The 12,240-nt window shown below is 32.3% G+C and overlaps 1 protein-coding gene across 3 annotated transcripts in view; it reads left to right on the forward strand.

The window, feature by feature from the left end:
* PARG (poly(ADP-ribose) glycohydrolase) overlaps positions 1 to 12,240 on the forward strand; it is a 116,771-nt gene that overhangs the window by 22,342 nt on the left and 82,189 nt on the right. The window lies entirely within an intron of this gene.

Raw genomic sequence — 12,240 nt, forward strand, 5'->3', positions numbered from 1 at the left:
TTCACTTAATGACATCTATAATGGTATGCTGCTGCAAATTAATAATTTTCTTCATTTATTTGTCTAACAATTAAGATAAATTTTATATAATTTTGATTGCCTACTAAAATGAGGCAAAGAAGCATTTTTAAGTGTAATAAATTAGATTAGTTATACTATTTTATTACTTAATAGTGCATATATTATAAAAAGCAAGAAATATGGAAATATGTTTTTAAATGACTTAAACTTTTTGCCCTATAGGGAAATCTTTCATGATTTTATTACCTAAGAAAACATTCACAAAATATAAACTTTTTTTTTAACCTCTGAAACAATATTCTGTTTCCAATGCTTTCTTTCAAAATGCTTAAATAAGAACTTTGTTGTAAATTATATTGGTAAGGTAGCTGTTGAGCAGTATTGCATTATAGGAATAAGTATCCTAGTGATTGCTATAGTGATACTTTTGACATCTTTGGCTATCATGAGAGCTTTTTTTTATTACTAAAAAGAAGTATATTAGGGGCAAAGCTTAGGTGTTCAGAATGGAGATTGTTGGAATTTTCATAAAATCTTAACTTTAAATGAGTCAAGTTCCCTTAGCTGTCTGAACATATTTAGATCCTTCTGTTCCAGACTTTGATACATCAGTGGATTCATTATCTTACTTTACTAATGGAGATTACAATTCCCTTTGTGGTACCTGACTACATCTTTCTATCAATCCTTCAAATAGGATCTACCCAATATCTTAGGGACTTTCCTATAGTTCTTTTGATATTTTATGAGTATAATATAGCATTCAGGTTGGTTACCTGTTGTCCTTTGCTTTAGCAATCTGTCAGGCCTTCTTTGCTAGAATTGATGTCTTTTTGTACCACTTCTTTTATGCAAGTCATGTTTTGTATTTTAACCTCCTGCTAACCATCTCTCTTTTTTAAATAACATTTCCCTTCCAGATATTTGTAATTTTAATTCTGAGATGATGGTCTATGATTCATAATCTTATAGCATCATTGGGAGAATTGTGGTATAAAAAGATGGAACTTTTGTAATAGCAGGCAGTTTGGGAATCATAAAAGTACTTTGTATTTTCCTAAACTTGTAGTTTTTCCATTTAATTTTTGTTTTAGATCATTGTCCAACAATACCTCATGTACAAGTTATAAATACTGCAGTATAACATGTTGATAATGTTTGCTAAGTGCTATGTAAATTAGCTACTATAATATACATTTGACGGACTAACTCAGTGGACTTCTGTCCATCTCCGTCTTCATAATCTATGCAATTATATGTCTTCCTTTTGATTTTTTTAGTGAAAAGTTAGACCACTGTCTTTTGAATGTATCATATTTTAAAAATTAACATAAATATGTGAACTATTTTATAGAAATAGCAGGTGTGTAAAAAATATGCACACATATATAGATTTAAAAATATAAATTTGAACTTCTGTAATACTGAAGAATGAGTGTTACAGAAATATGATATAATTCAAAGTATTTGAAGTAAATGTTTTCTCTTATGTTGTGTTGGGACTGTAGTCACTTGCTGCATCCTGGCAGATGTCAGACCATGTCAAGGGTGCAATAACTAGGTTTTCCACTGGTTGTCTTTCACTCTGATGTTGGCAGATTAATGCATTTTAATATCACTCCTGCTTGCTTTGATTGTCTTAATTGACCTTTAATCATCATGAGTCAAGGTCCATTTTTATAGTAGGTTCTTGTAAAATCCAAAATAATCTATCATCTTTGTAGTATGAGTAATTTGGGGTTCTGGTTTATTGAGTTTTGGCATGTATGATGCTGAAAGGTGGGCATAAAATACATAATTCAGGTTTTCAGTCTGTTGGAATATTAGAGAAGGAATTATGTTTTCACAATAAATCCCTAAACCTTGCTCTTTATAAAGGTCTTATTTTTGATGCTGCAGAAGAAATAATTCTGTTTGACCTTAAGATTTTGTGTTTATTATATTTTAAAAGAATTTTATTTTTATTAATTTTTTTTCTCTTTATATTTACTAAAGTCACCAGAACATAAGAAAAATGCAGATGTTCCATTTGTATTTTGTTATCTTTCAGACCCAAATTGAATATTGTGATTTACTTTTCTGTGAAGATAATTTTAAATTTGATACTCTGGAGTGGCAGTAAAAGAAGCCACTGTTTAAGATATTATAGGAATCTTCTTGTGAGTTAAAGCAATCATATTTTCTCTCCTTAATCAAGAATGCTCTGACATGGTTGCCTTTTCCTTTAGTATGGTGACCTTGTTGAGAAATGATTGATGCATTCAGAGAGTAAAGGCAGAAGAAGTTTTGACAAGTTTCGTGTTTGACAGAATGCTGACAATTTACAGTACAAGAGGACATTATTGTTAGATTTAGTGAAAAGAAGTCCTCTTTTTCATTTGCATGTCTTAATATCAAATGGTGACTAATAATCTTTTAAAAAAATTTAAAGAAAACAGATTTGGTTTGAATGGGACAATTGTATGGTTTAGGTTATTATAAGTTTCTAAGTAGTCTTTTCTAGCAACGATTTAGTGTTATGTATGTTTAACTGATGTTGTGAGTGCTTTTCTTTTAATTTCTTTTAAATTTTGCACAGTACTAAATTAAGCACAGTTCTGGTTCTTCAATGTGACAAAATAGAATAAAGAAAATTTCAGTAAACTATCAAATCTAGTATGGTATTTGTTAGTCGAATTTTGGAATGAAATTCATTTTTGTATTAGTGTCATGAAAAGCTTTCCTTTTAGTTTACTTTATGATTTGAGTGATGAATTCTGTAGCTAATGACACCTATTAAAACATCAAGTTATTTAAGATTACCTAACACTTATTTTGAATCTATAAGGACTTCACATTTACCCATTATATCCCCAAGATTAAGGTCAGCAGGATTTTCCTATGTTAATATACTCATTTGGATGGAGGTCAGGAATGTAATCATTGATCTATTTATTTTGTCAGAGTAAACTACTGTATATGCCAAAATGTAATTTGAACATTTTTTATTTGGAAATTAAACTGCAAAAGTGTTGCTAAGTTGAAGTGGCTTTTATTTAGTGCTATTTGCATCTTAAGTGCTAATGTTAGCCTTCCTCCCTCCCAGCTGTTGGGAGCACCAGGAATGAATATGCCATTTTATGGCCCTCCTGTGTAGTGTTCCATTAAATTAAATCTGAAACACTTGCTATAATTTATCTTCTAAATGAATCAATACTTTTAATACTGCAGTTTTCCACAGGAAGATAAAAATAAATTTCCATTATGTTAGAGAAAAGGAGAATGTCATTTTAAGTATATTTGGAGTATTTTGAATACTGTTGTCTTAAGATATAAATTGTTGATACTTTAGAATTGATGCAACTTTGTTGGGTTTTTTACATTTATTAAATTTATTAAATTATTTTTAAAATTATTTTTATTAATTTTAAAATTATAACATTTTTTTTGATAGTACATATGTAAAGGTAATTTTTTACAACATTATCCCTTGTACTCCTTCTGTTCCGAATTTTTCCCCTCCTTCCCTCCACCCCCTCCCCTAGATGGCAGGCATTCCCATACATATTAAATGTTATAGTGTATCCTAGGTACAATATATATGTGCAGAACCGAATTTTGTTGTTGTTGTTGCAAAGGAAGAATTGGATTCTGAAGGTAAAAATAACCTAGGGAGAAAAACAAACAAAAAAAAAAAATGCTAACAGTTTATACTCATTTCCCAGTGTTCCTTCTCTGGATATAACTGATTCTGTCCATCATTGATCAATTGGAATTGGATTAGCTCTTGTCTATGTTGAAGATACCCACTTCATCATATATTATAGATTATAAGATATATTCATATCTTCATATAGTATTATTGTTGAAGTGTATAATGATCTCCTAGTTCTGCTCATTTCACTCAGCATCAGTTAATGTAAGTCTCTCCAAGTCTCTCTGTATTCATCCTGTTGGTCATTTCTTACAGAACAATATTCCATAACATTCCTATACCATAATTTACCTAACTATTCTCCAATCGATGGACATCCATTCATTTTCCAGTTTCTGGCCATTACAAAAAGGGCTGCGACAGACATTTTGGCACATATAGGTCCCTTTCCTTTCTTTAGTATTTCCTTGGGATATAAGCTCAGCTCTGCTGGATCAAAGGGTATGCACAGTTTGATAACTTTTTGGGCATAATTCCAGATTGCTCTCCAGAATGGTTGGATTCTTTCACAACTCCACCAACAATGTACTAGTGTCCCAGTTTTCCCACATCCCCTCCAACATCATCATTATTTGTTCCTGTCATCTTAGCCAATCTGACAGGTGTGTAGTGGTATCTCAGAGCTGTCTTAATTTGCGTTTCTCTCTGATCAGTAATGATTTGGAACACTCTTTCATATGAGTTGAAATAGTTTCAATTTCAACATCTAAAAATTGTCTGTTCATGTCCTTTGACCATTTATCAATTGGAGAATGGCTTTATTTCTTATAAATTAGAGTCATTTCTCTGTATATTTTGGAGATGAGGACTTTATCAACCTTTAACTGTAAAAATGTTTTCCCAATTTGTTACTTCCCTTCTAATCTTGTTTGCATTAGCTTTGTTTGTACAAAAGCTTCTTAATTTGATGTAATCAAAATTTTCTATTTTATGATCAATAATGATCTCTGGTTCTCCTTTGGTCATAAATTCCTTCCTCCTCCACAAGTCTGAGAGGTAAACTATCATATGTTCCTCTAATTTATTTATGATCTCGTTCTTTATGCCTAAATCATGGACCCATTTTGATCTCATCTTAGTATGTGGTGTTAAGTGTGGGTCCATGCCTAATTTCTGCCATACTGGAAATTACAGTATTCCCAACAGTTTTTGTCAAATAATGAATTCTTATCCCAAATGTTGGGATCTTTGGGTTTGTCAAACACTAGATGCTATAGTTGTACCTTATTTTGTCGTGTGTACCTAATCTGTTCCACTGATCACCTGGTCTATTTCTTAGCCAATACCAAATGGTTTTGGTGACTGCTGCGTTATAATATAGCTTTAGATCAGGTACAGCTAGACCACCTTCATCTGACTTTTTTTTTTCATTAATTCCCTTGAAATTCTCGATCTTTTGTTTTTCCATATGAATTTTGTTGTTATTTTTTCTAGGTCATTAAAATAGTTTCTTGGGAGTCTGATTGGTATAGCACTAAATAAATAGATTAGTTTGGGGAATATTGTCATCTTTATTATATTTACTTGGCCTATCCACGAGTACTGAATGTCTTTCCAATTACTTAAATCTGACTTTATTTTTGTGGCAAGTGTTTTGTAATTTTGCTCATATAATTCCTGACTTTCCTTTGGTAGATGGATTCCCAAATATTTTATACTATTGACAGTTATTTTGAATGGAATTTCTCTTTGTATCTCTTGTTGTTGGATTGTGTTGGTAATGTATAAACATGCTGAGGATTTATGTGGATTTATTTTGTATCCTGCAACTTTGTTAAAGTTCTGAATTATTTTTAATAGCTTTTTAGCAGAGTTTTTGGGGCTCTCTAAGTATACCATCATGTCATCTGCAAAGAGTGATAGTGTGATTTCCTCATTACCTACTCTAATTCCTTGATTTTCTTTTTCGGCTCTTATTGCCAAGGCTAGCGTTTCTAGTACAATATATTAAATTTATATATTTGCATAATGTCATTGAATTAAATTGAAAATTATTCTTTGTAATGAATTATTTAAATTCTCCAAATAAATTTATGCCATAATGCTTTTAAGAATAAAGTTGATTTTTATAACAATTTAAAAAAAACATTAATAGTTGACAGGAAATAGAGTATAATAATTGCATACAAAGGATTTTCATTCTTGCATTTCATCTAATAATTAGACTTAGATCTGGTGTTGGTTTATGTTTTTAACTTATGGAGATTAAAAAAAAAAATCTAGTGAGATGTAGGTAAAAAAGTGTTTAGAGGTGTGTGTCCAGGATTCTGCACAATCAATCTCTTTTCCTAACTCACTTGTTTGATCTTGGCCATGGGATTCTCCCATTGTTAGTTTCCTTTTTCTCATTTTGGTAATAAGGGGGATTGCATGAATGAGGCTTTTATTAAGTGCTTACTATGTGCTAAACATTGGGGAACTTATTAGTAAAGTTCTTGCTCTCAAGGAAATTTCATAATAAAGGGTTGTGGCTCCAAGACAGATGGCAAGACCACATGAGACTTTGGGTATAGAGGCAAAAGCATATGGCAGTGCTGCTTCTTAACTGTCATTTCCTCTAATAAAAATTAAGTCAATCTCTTGATTTGTTGAACAACTGAATTTGTTTATAATATCTAGAAATTTGGTTGCAAGAACTTTCTTTTTTGTGTCTTCAGTAGTTGTTGCAGTTAGGGCCAGCAAAAACAGTTGCCAGGCAGTATCTCCAAAGAAATCACTTCCAAGGATGATGAGTGAGGACTTTAGACTGGTATTCCCAAGAGTTAGAATTCATAGCCCTGAACTGTCTCCATCAAGGTTGTATGCTGGAATTTCTTAAATTCTTTCCAGCTTGATATTCCATATCTATAAAACCATGAACGAGAGAGAGAAAGAGAGAGAGAGAGAGAGAGAGAGAGAGAGAGAGAGAGAGAGAGAGAGAGAGAGAGAGAGTGTGTGTGTATGTATGTATATGTATATGTATATGTATATATGTTTGTATATACTTGAGGACAATAATAATTCTAAGAAACATTTGTGAAGCACTTTATAATTATCCAGTGCTTTATTTGCAGTATCTCATTAGAGTTTCATGGGGAAGGAAGGGCACAAACTTTTATTAAATGCCTAAGTGCATAGCACATGCTAAGTGCTTTACCAATAGTACCTCATTTTATTCTCACAGGAACTTTGGGTTGGTCATTGTGCCACCTACTGACCTGAAAGATGAAGTTGAAAAGAAGAAAATATGCTTTTTAAAAATATTGTCTTTCAAATAAACATCTAAAAGAATCTAAAATATCATTTTACCCATATATCTTTAGAACAAGAAATAGCAATTAGCTTAAAATCTGGTTGTCTGATGCAATTAATTAATTAGCTTTTGTATTTTTGTATCTTAGTTAATTGGATCTGTTGATAAAAATGTAAGGGTACTTGTAATTTAATTAAAATAATACAAATCTGACTCCATTAATTTCTTAAGAGTCAGAGATACAAGAGTAACACTGCTATTGAGATCTGTTTCAAGATAATAGTGCACCTATTTAGTTTTTTGTCTCATTAGTTTTTTTATGGGAATACTGAATAGAGTGCTGAATATGGGTGAAGATGGCATGAGTTCAAATCCCACGTCTGGAATTTACTAGTAGAGTGGACATAGGCAAGTCCCTAATTTCTCTACGTTTCAATTTTTTTATCTATAAAATAAATACATACTTTACAGGATTGTTTTCTCACCCATAAAGCAGGCATTTACCTCTAAGTGGTTAAAGGCTGCTAGGCAGTGCAGTGGATAGGAATACTGGCTGAGTCAGGCAGACCTGAGTTCAGATGTACCCTCAGACATAATATGTGACCTGGGCAAGTCATTTAACTTCTGTTTGCCTCAGTTTTTTGCTTTGTAAAATGGGAATAATAATAGCACTTAGCTGCCAGGGTGATTGTGAGAATCAAATGAGATAATATTTATAAAGTGCTTCGTAACCTTAAGTTTTTATGTAAGTGCTAGCTATTATTGTTTTTGGTTTTGTTTTGTTATATTTTTTGTTTTTAGTGTTTCTCTCACAACCTCGCTTTCTAGCCCACAATTGAAAAGGCCTTGTTTGGCCCAATTAGTGATGTGCAGACACTGTGCACACTTGTATCTTTTCTTGGAGAGCACTTCTCTGGAGGATGATGGCATTTTGTCCCAAGGTTCTTTGTGGTGATTCAAGTGTTTGTTATTGGGAATAACTCTGAACAACACTGCTGTTATGGAGTGCGCTTTCTTCTGGAGTTATTGTTGGTGTTACAGTGAGGTTACTGTCCTAAGAAGTGCTTCTGACCCTGCCACATATGGAGAATTTCCAGAACCACTTGTAGGTGGACATGATATGCAGGCCAGATCCGCTTTTTTTGTATCATTTTGCTGACTTCCCTTAACTCTGGCTCCTCCCTGTGCCTTTGGATCCAGAGTCACACTCACAGAGATTAGTTTCAAGGCTGAGGTCTGCATCTGCTGTCCTTGGTGGATCCCCCACCTTCCATTAGCCTTGTGGTTCATTCCTTTCAGTCCTGACTGATCTTCATGACATTTGGAGTTTTCTTGGCGAAGTTACTGGAGTGATTTCCTTCTGGAGCTCATTTTACAGATGAGGAAAAACGAGGCAAAACGGTGAAATGATTTGTTTTAAGGTAAAAAAGTTAGGAAGTATCTGAGACCAGATTTGAGCTCAGGAAGATGAGTTCTAATTCAAAGATTGGTGTCTATTTACTATTTAGGCACTGTCACTGTGCCCTTCTAGCTCCATATAGATTATACGACTCAAAAGAATTTCAGTGGCACTTTCTGAAACATTTTCCAGTTATCTTACATTTTAGACTTGATTGTAGTCAGAATCCTGTAATATATAATTCCAGAAGATTATTCAAATTCTCATTTTCCTAGATTTTAAAAATTGAATATAACTTGAAATAAAAGTGTTGTGTATTTTAAAAAGACAGTGTGGTATAGTGCTAGCCTGAGAGCCAAGAGACATTATCTGGACTGTTTGCTTTGTCTTTTACCAACCTTGTAACCATGTGGTGTATACCATTAATTATTCTGGATTTCAGTTTCTTTATATATAGTGGAAATGAGAAAGTTGGATGAATTGACCCTAGGGTCTCTTAACTCCAAAATTCTCTGAGCAATTACTTTCATTTAGTTATATTTGTATTATTAAAATTTTCTGTATTATTTTTCTTTGAGAGTTTGCCACAAGGGGGTGCCATGAAAGCATTTGGGAAAATGGTTTTCAAATTCACCCTTTAATCTTTAGTATAGGTTGAAGGAACCTTAGAATCAGCTGTTCTAAGGTTTTTTAACTTGAAGGCTCCAATCTACCTGTGGCTAAATTTCAGAGGATCTTTGAACATGTACGAGGAAAAAATATACACCTTTATTTTCACTACCTCTTGCTGAAATTAACATTTCTTTCCATTTTGAATATATGTAACAATCACTAGACTTTCCTAGACTACTGTAAGGGTCCATGATGCTTGAAAGGTTCAGAATCCTTAATAGAATATATACTGTGACCACTACATTTACCACTAAATGACTCTGGGTTCAGAGATGTCCAATGATTTGCTTATGTTTATACATGCATTCACATTAGCCTTATAATTGCATCCAAGGCTCATGCATCCTTCTTTCTTATTGAGAGAAAGACTTTTCAGAATGAAGCAGAAAGTTACTTAATGTGTAATTTATGGGATAATCTATATATTAGCACATAGTGTTATATGCATTTTAGTTGACTGACATTGTACATCCTGGAATTTGTATCTGGTGTTATTGCCTTGAATATAAGCATATCTTGTTTTATTGTACTTCGCTTTATTGTGCTTTGTAGATACTACGTGGACTGTTTATTTTTCCCCAAAAATTGAACGTTTGGGTCAACCCTGAGTCAAGTATGTTAATTCACACTATTTTTCCAAAGGCATGTGCTCACATCATGCCTCTGACACATTTTGACAATTATTGCACTATTTCAGACATTTTCAATTGTATTTTTAAGGTGATCTTTAGTCAGTGATTGGGACTTTTGCTGTTACTATTGCTGTTGTCTTAGAGCTGTCACAGACCATCCCTGTGTCAGACTGTGAACTTATTCTATAAATGTTAAGTGTTTTCTAACTATTTCCACTTGAGAGGCTGTTCCCCTGCCTCTCTCCCTCCCCTTTGGGCCTCCCTTTAACCTGAGATAACAGTATTGAAATTAGGCCATTTAATAATCCTACAGTGACCTCTTAAGAATTCAAATGAAATGAAGGGTTAGTTAATTGTGGCAAATTTCATTGTCTTATTTTAAGAAATTGCTACATCTACCCCCACCCCAACCTTTAGCAATCTACCACCTTGATCAATCAAGAGCTATCTAAAAATTGAGCTAATAAGTCTTTCCATGAACAAAAAAATTATGACCTAATGAAGGCTCAGCTGATGATTAGCTTTTTTTTTTTCTTTTTAGCAATAAAGTATTTTTTAATTAAAGTTGATTGAACACTATTGAATACTTAATAGACTATAGTATGGTGTAAACATAACTTTTACACACACTGGGAAACAAAAAAAATCATGTGACTATTTCTGTATTTGCTTTGTTTGGTGGTTGGGAACTGAACCCACAATGTCTTTGATGTTATGTCTGCTTTATTCTATCTGAGAAGCTCTCTTTGAATGGATTTATAAATTGCATTCATATAGAGAAAGAGAAATTTTAAGTGTCATTTAAAAAAAATGTAAACTAGTAAAAGATTAGAGTGATTCCTGTCAAAACAAGTTAAATCCATATTGTTATCTCTAATACAAGAAAAAAATTTTTATTGTTAGATAGCATCTATTCTAATCTTCTCATGTTGTATTTTGCCTTCCTGCAGAAGTCAAGATGGATGATAGTGTGTCTTTAAGGAACTGAAAATATCTTTTGGCTTATGTATAATGACATTTTTCTTTGGTGTTGATTTACAAGTGATTGATGGATAGGATTATATGATTATAAAAATAACACATAATTCATGGATGGAAAAGATCCATTAAATGATCAGTTCTTGACCCAGAGTTCATGGTTAGGTTTCAAAGGGTCCAGGAACTTGGATGGGAAAAGCATGCCTTTATTTTTATTTATATCTTTTGTAATCTTCTATATTTTATTTTATGCAGTTAAAACGTTATTCTGAGTAAGATTCCATAATCTTAAAAAGACTACCAGTGAGGACCAAGATGTAAAAAAAGTTAAAAACCCTTGTCTTAAATCATTTCAATAACCATATTTATGTAGCATCATTACCTAATATTCTAATTCAGATTACTAGTGAGTACTAATTCAAATTAATAAATTTTGAGGAATAAATTTTCTTTTGTGAATGGATGTAGTATGAGTATAGCATTTCCTATTTTGGAGCAAATTTATTGTATTTTTTATCATTAAAGAACAAGAACATTTGGCATGTATACAAGAGGTTTTTTAAATCAAGATGGGATGAGGCTTGATGAATTTTAATAAAAATATCAGTGATTTTTTTTAGGTTGACTAGTTGAATGAGTCTTCTTTTAAAGAATTTTTAAAAATCAAAAACTTTTGAAATCATAAAATTCAAACTAAAATGGGTAGTCTTTGGGTTTAAAAGTACTTTTAAAAGTAGGCTTAAAAGTACTTGAGACTGAATATGGATCACAATATAATATTTTCACTTTTTTTTGCTTGCTTTTTGTTTTCTTCCCCCCCCCCCCTTTTTGATCTGATTTTTCTTGTGCAGCATGATAATTGTGGAAATATGTGTAGAAGAATTGCCTGCCTTTCAAAAGTTACATAGATACATATAGCATGAATCATCATGCATGCTGATTAGTTGGCTATTGGCAAGATTAAGTATTATGCTTCAAATTTATTGAATTAGATTTAGTACAGGTTATTTGTCTCCCAATTTGTTATACTTCATTTGTTTCAGAACGATTTTAATTTTATAATACTCTTTTAGATGTTCTAATTCTAATCTAACAATTTGCAATACCTACAATCGATATCACTTAGGTGCTGCTAAATTTCACACTCTGGATGTAGACTGGGAACTTGAAAGTCTGTTTATCTTTTCCTGTATCTCAGGAAGGATAAAGAGCATAATTTTTTTCCTCTTTTTTAAGCACCACCATAACATTTAAACATCTGCATATCTATTCTAATGTACCTCTTATATGTATATCTAGGCCATGATCTTTTTTTTTTTTTGTTAAGAATAAGCAGTTGGGACATAAATCAGGACAGCTTGGTATGGCACTTCACACAGTTCCATGTGCATCTAAATTTTTGTATTTTTATTTAATAAATAATACCCCATTGGCCTAAGAAATTAATGATTATCTCAAAGGATTAAATGTTGTTAGTCACATCAGAGCAATAAGTATCTCTGTGTACTTTACATTGTACTTGATGTTATGATAAGAGGGATGTAAATATGAGACAGAACTTGTAGTAGCATTCAAATAGCTTGCATTGTGTTTGGACAATCAAAACACCAGA

The sequence above is a fragment of the Sminthopsis crassicaudata genome, chromosome 2 (assembly GCF_048593235.1).
Source record: "Sminthopsis crassicaudata isolate SCR6 chromosome 2, ASM4859323v1, whole genome shotgun sequence".
NCBI lineage: Eukaryota > Metazoa > Chordata > Mammalia > Dasyuromorphia > Dasyuridae > Sminthopsis > Sminthopsis crassicaudata.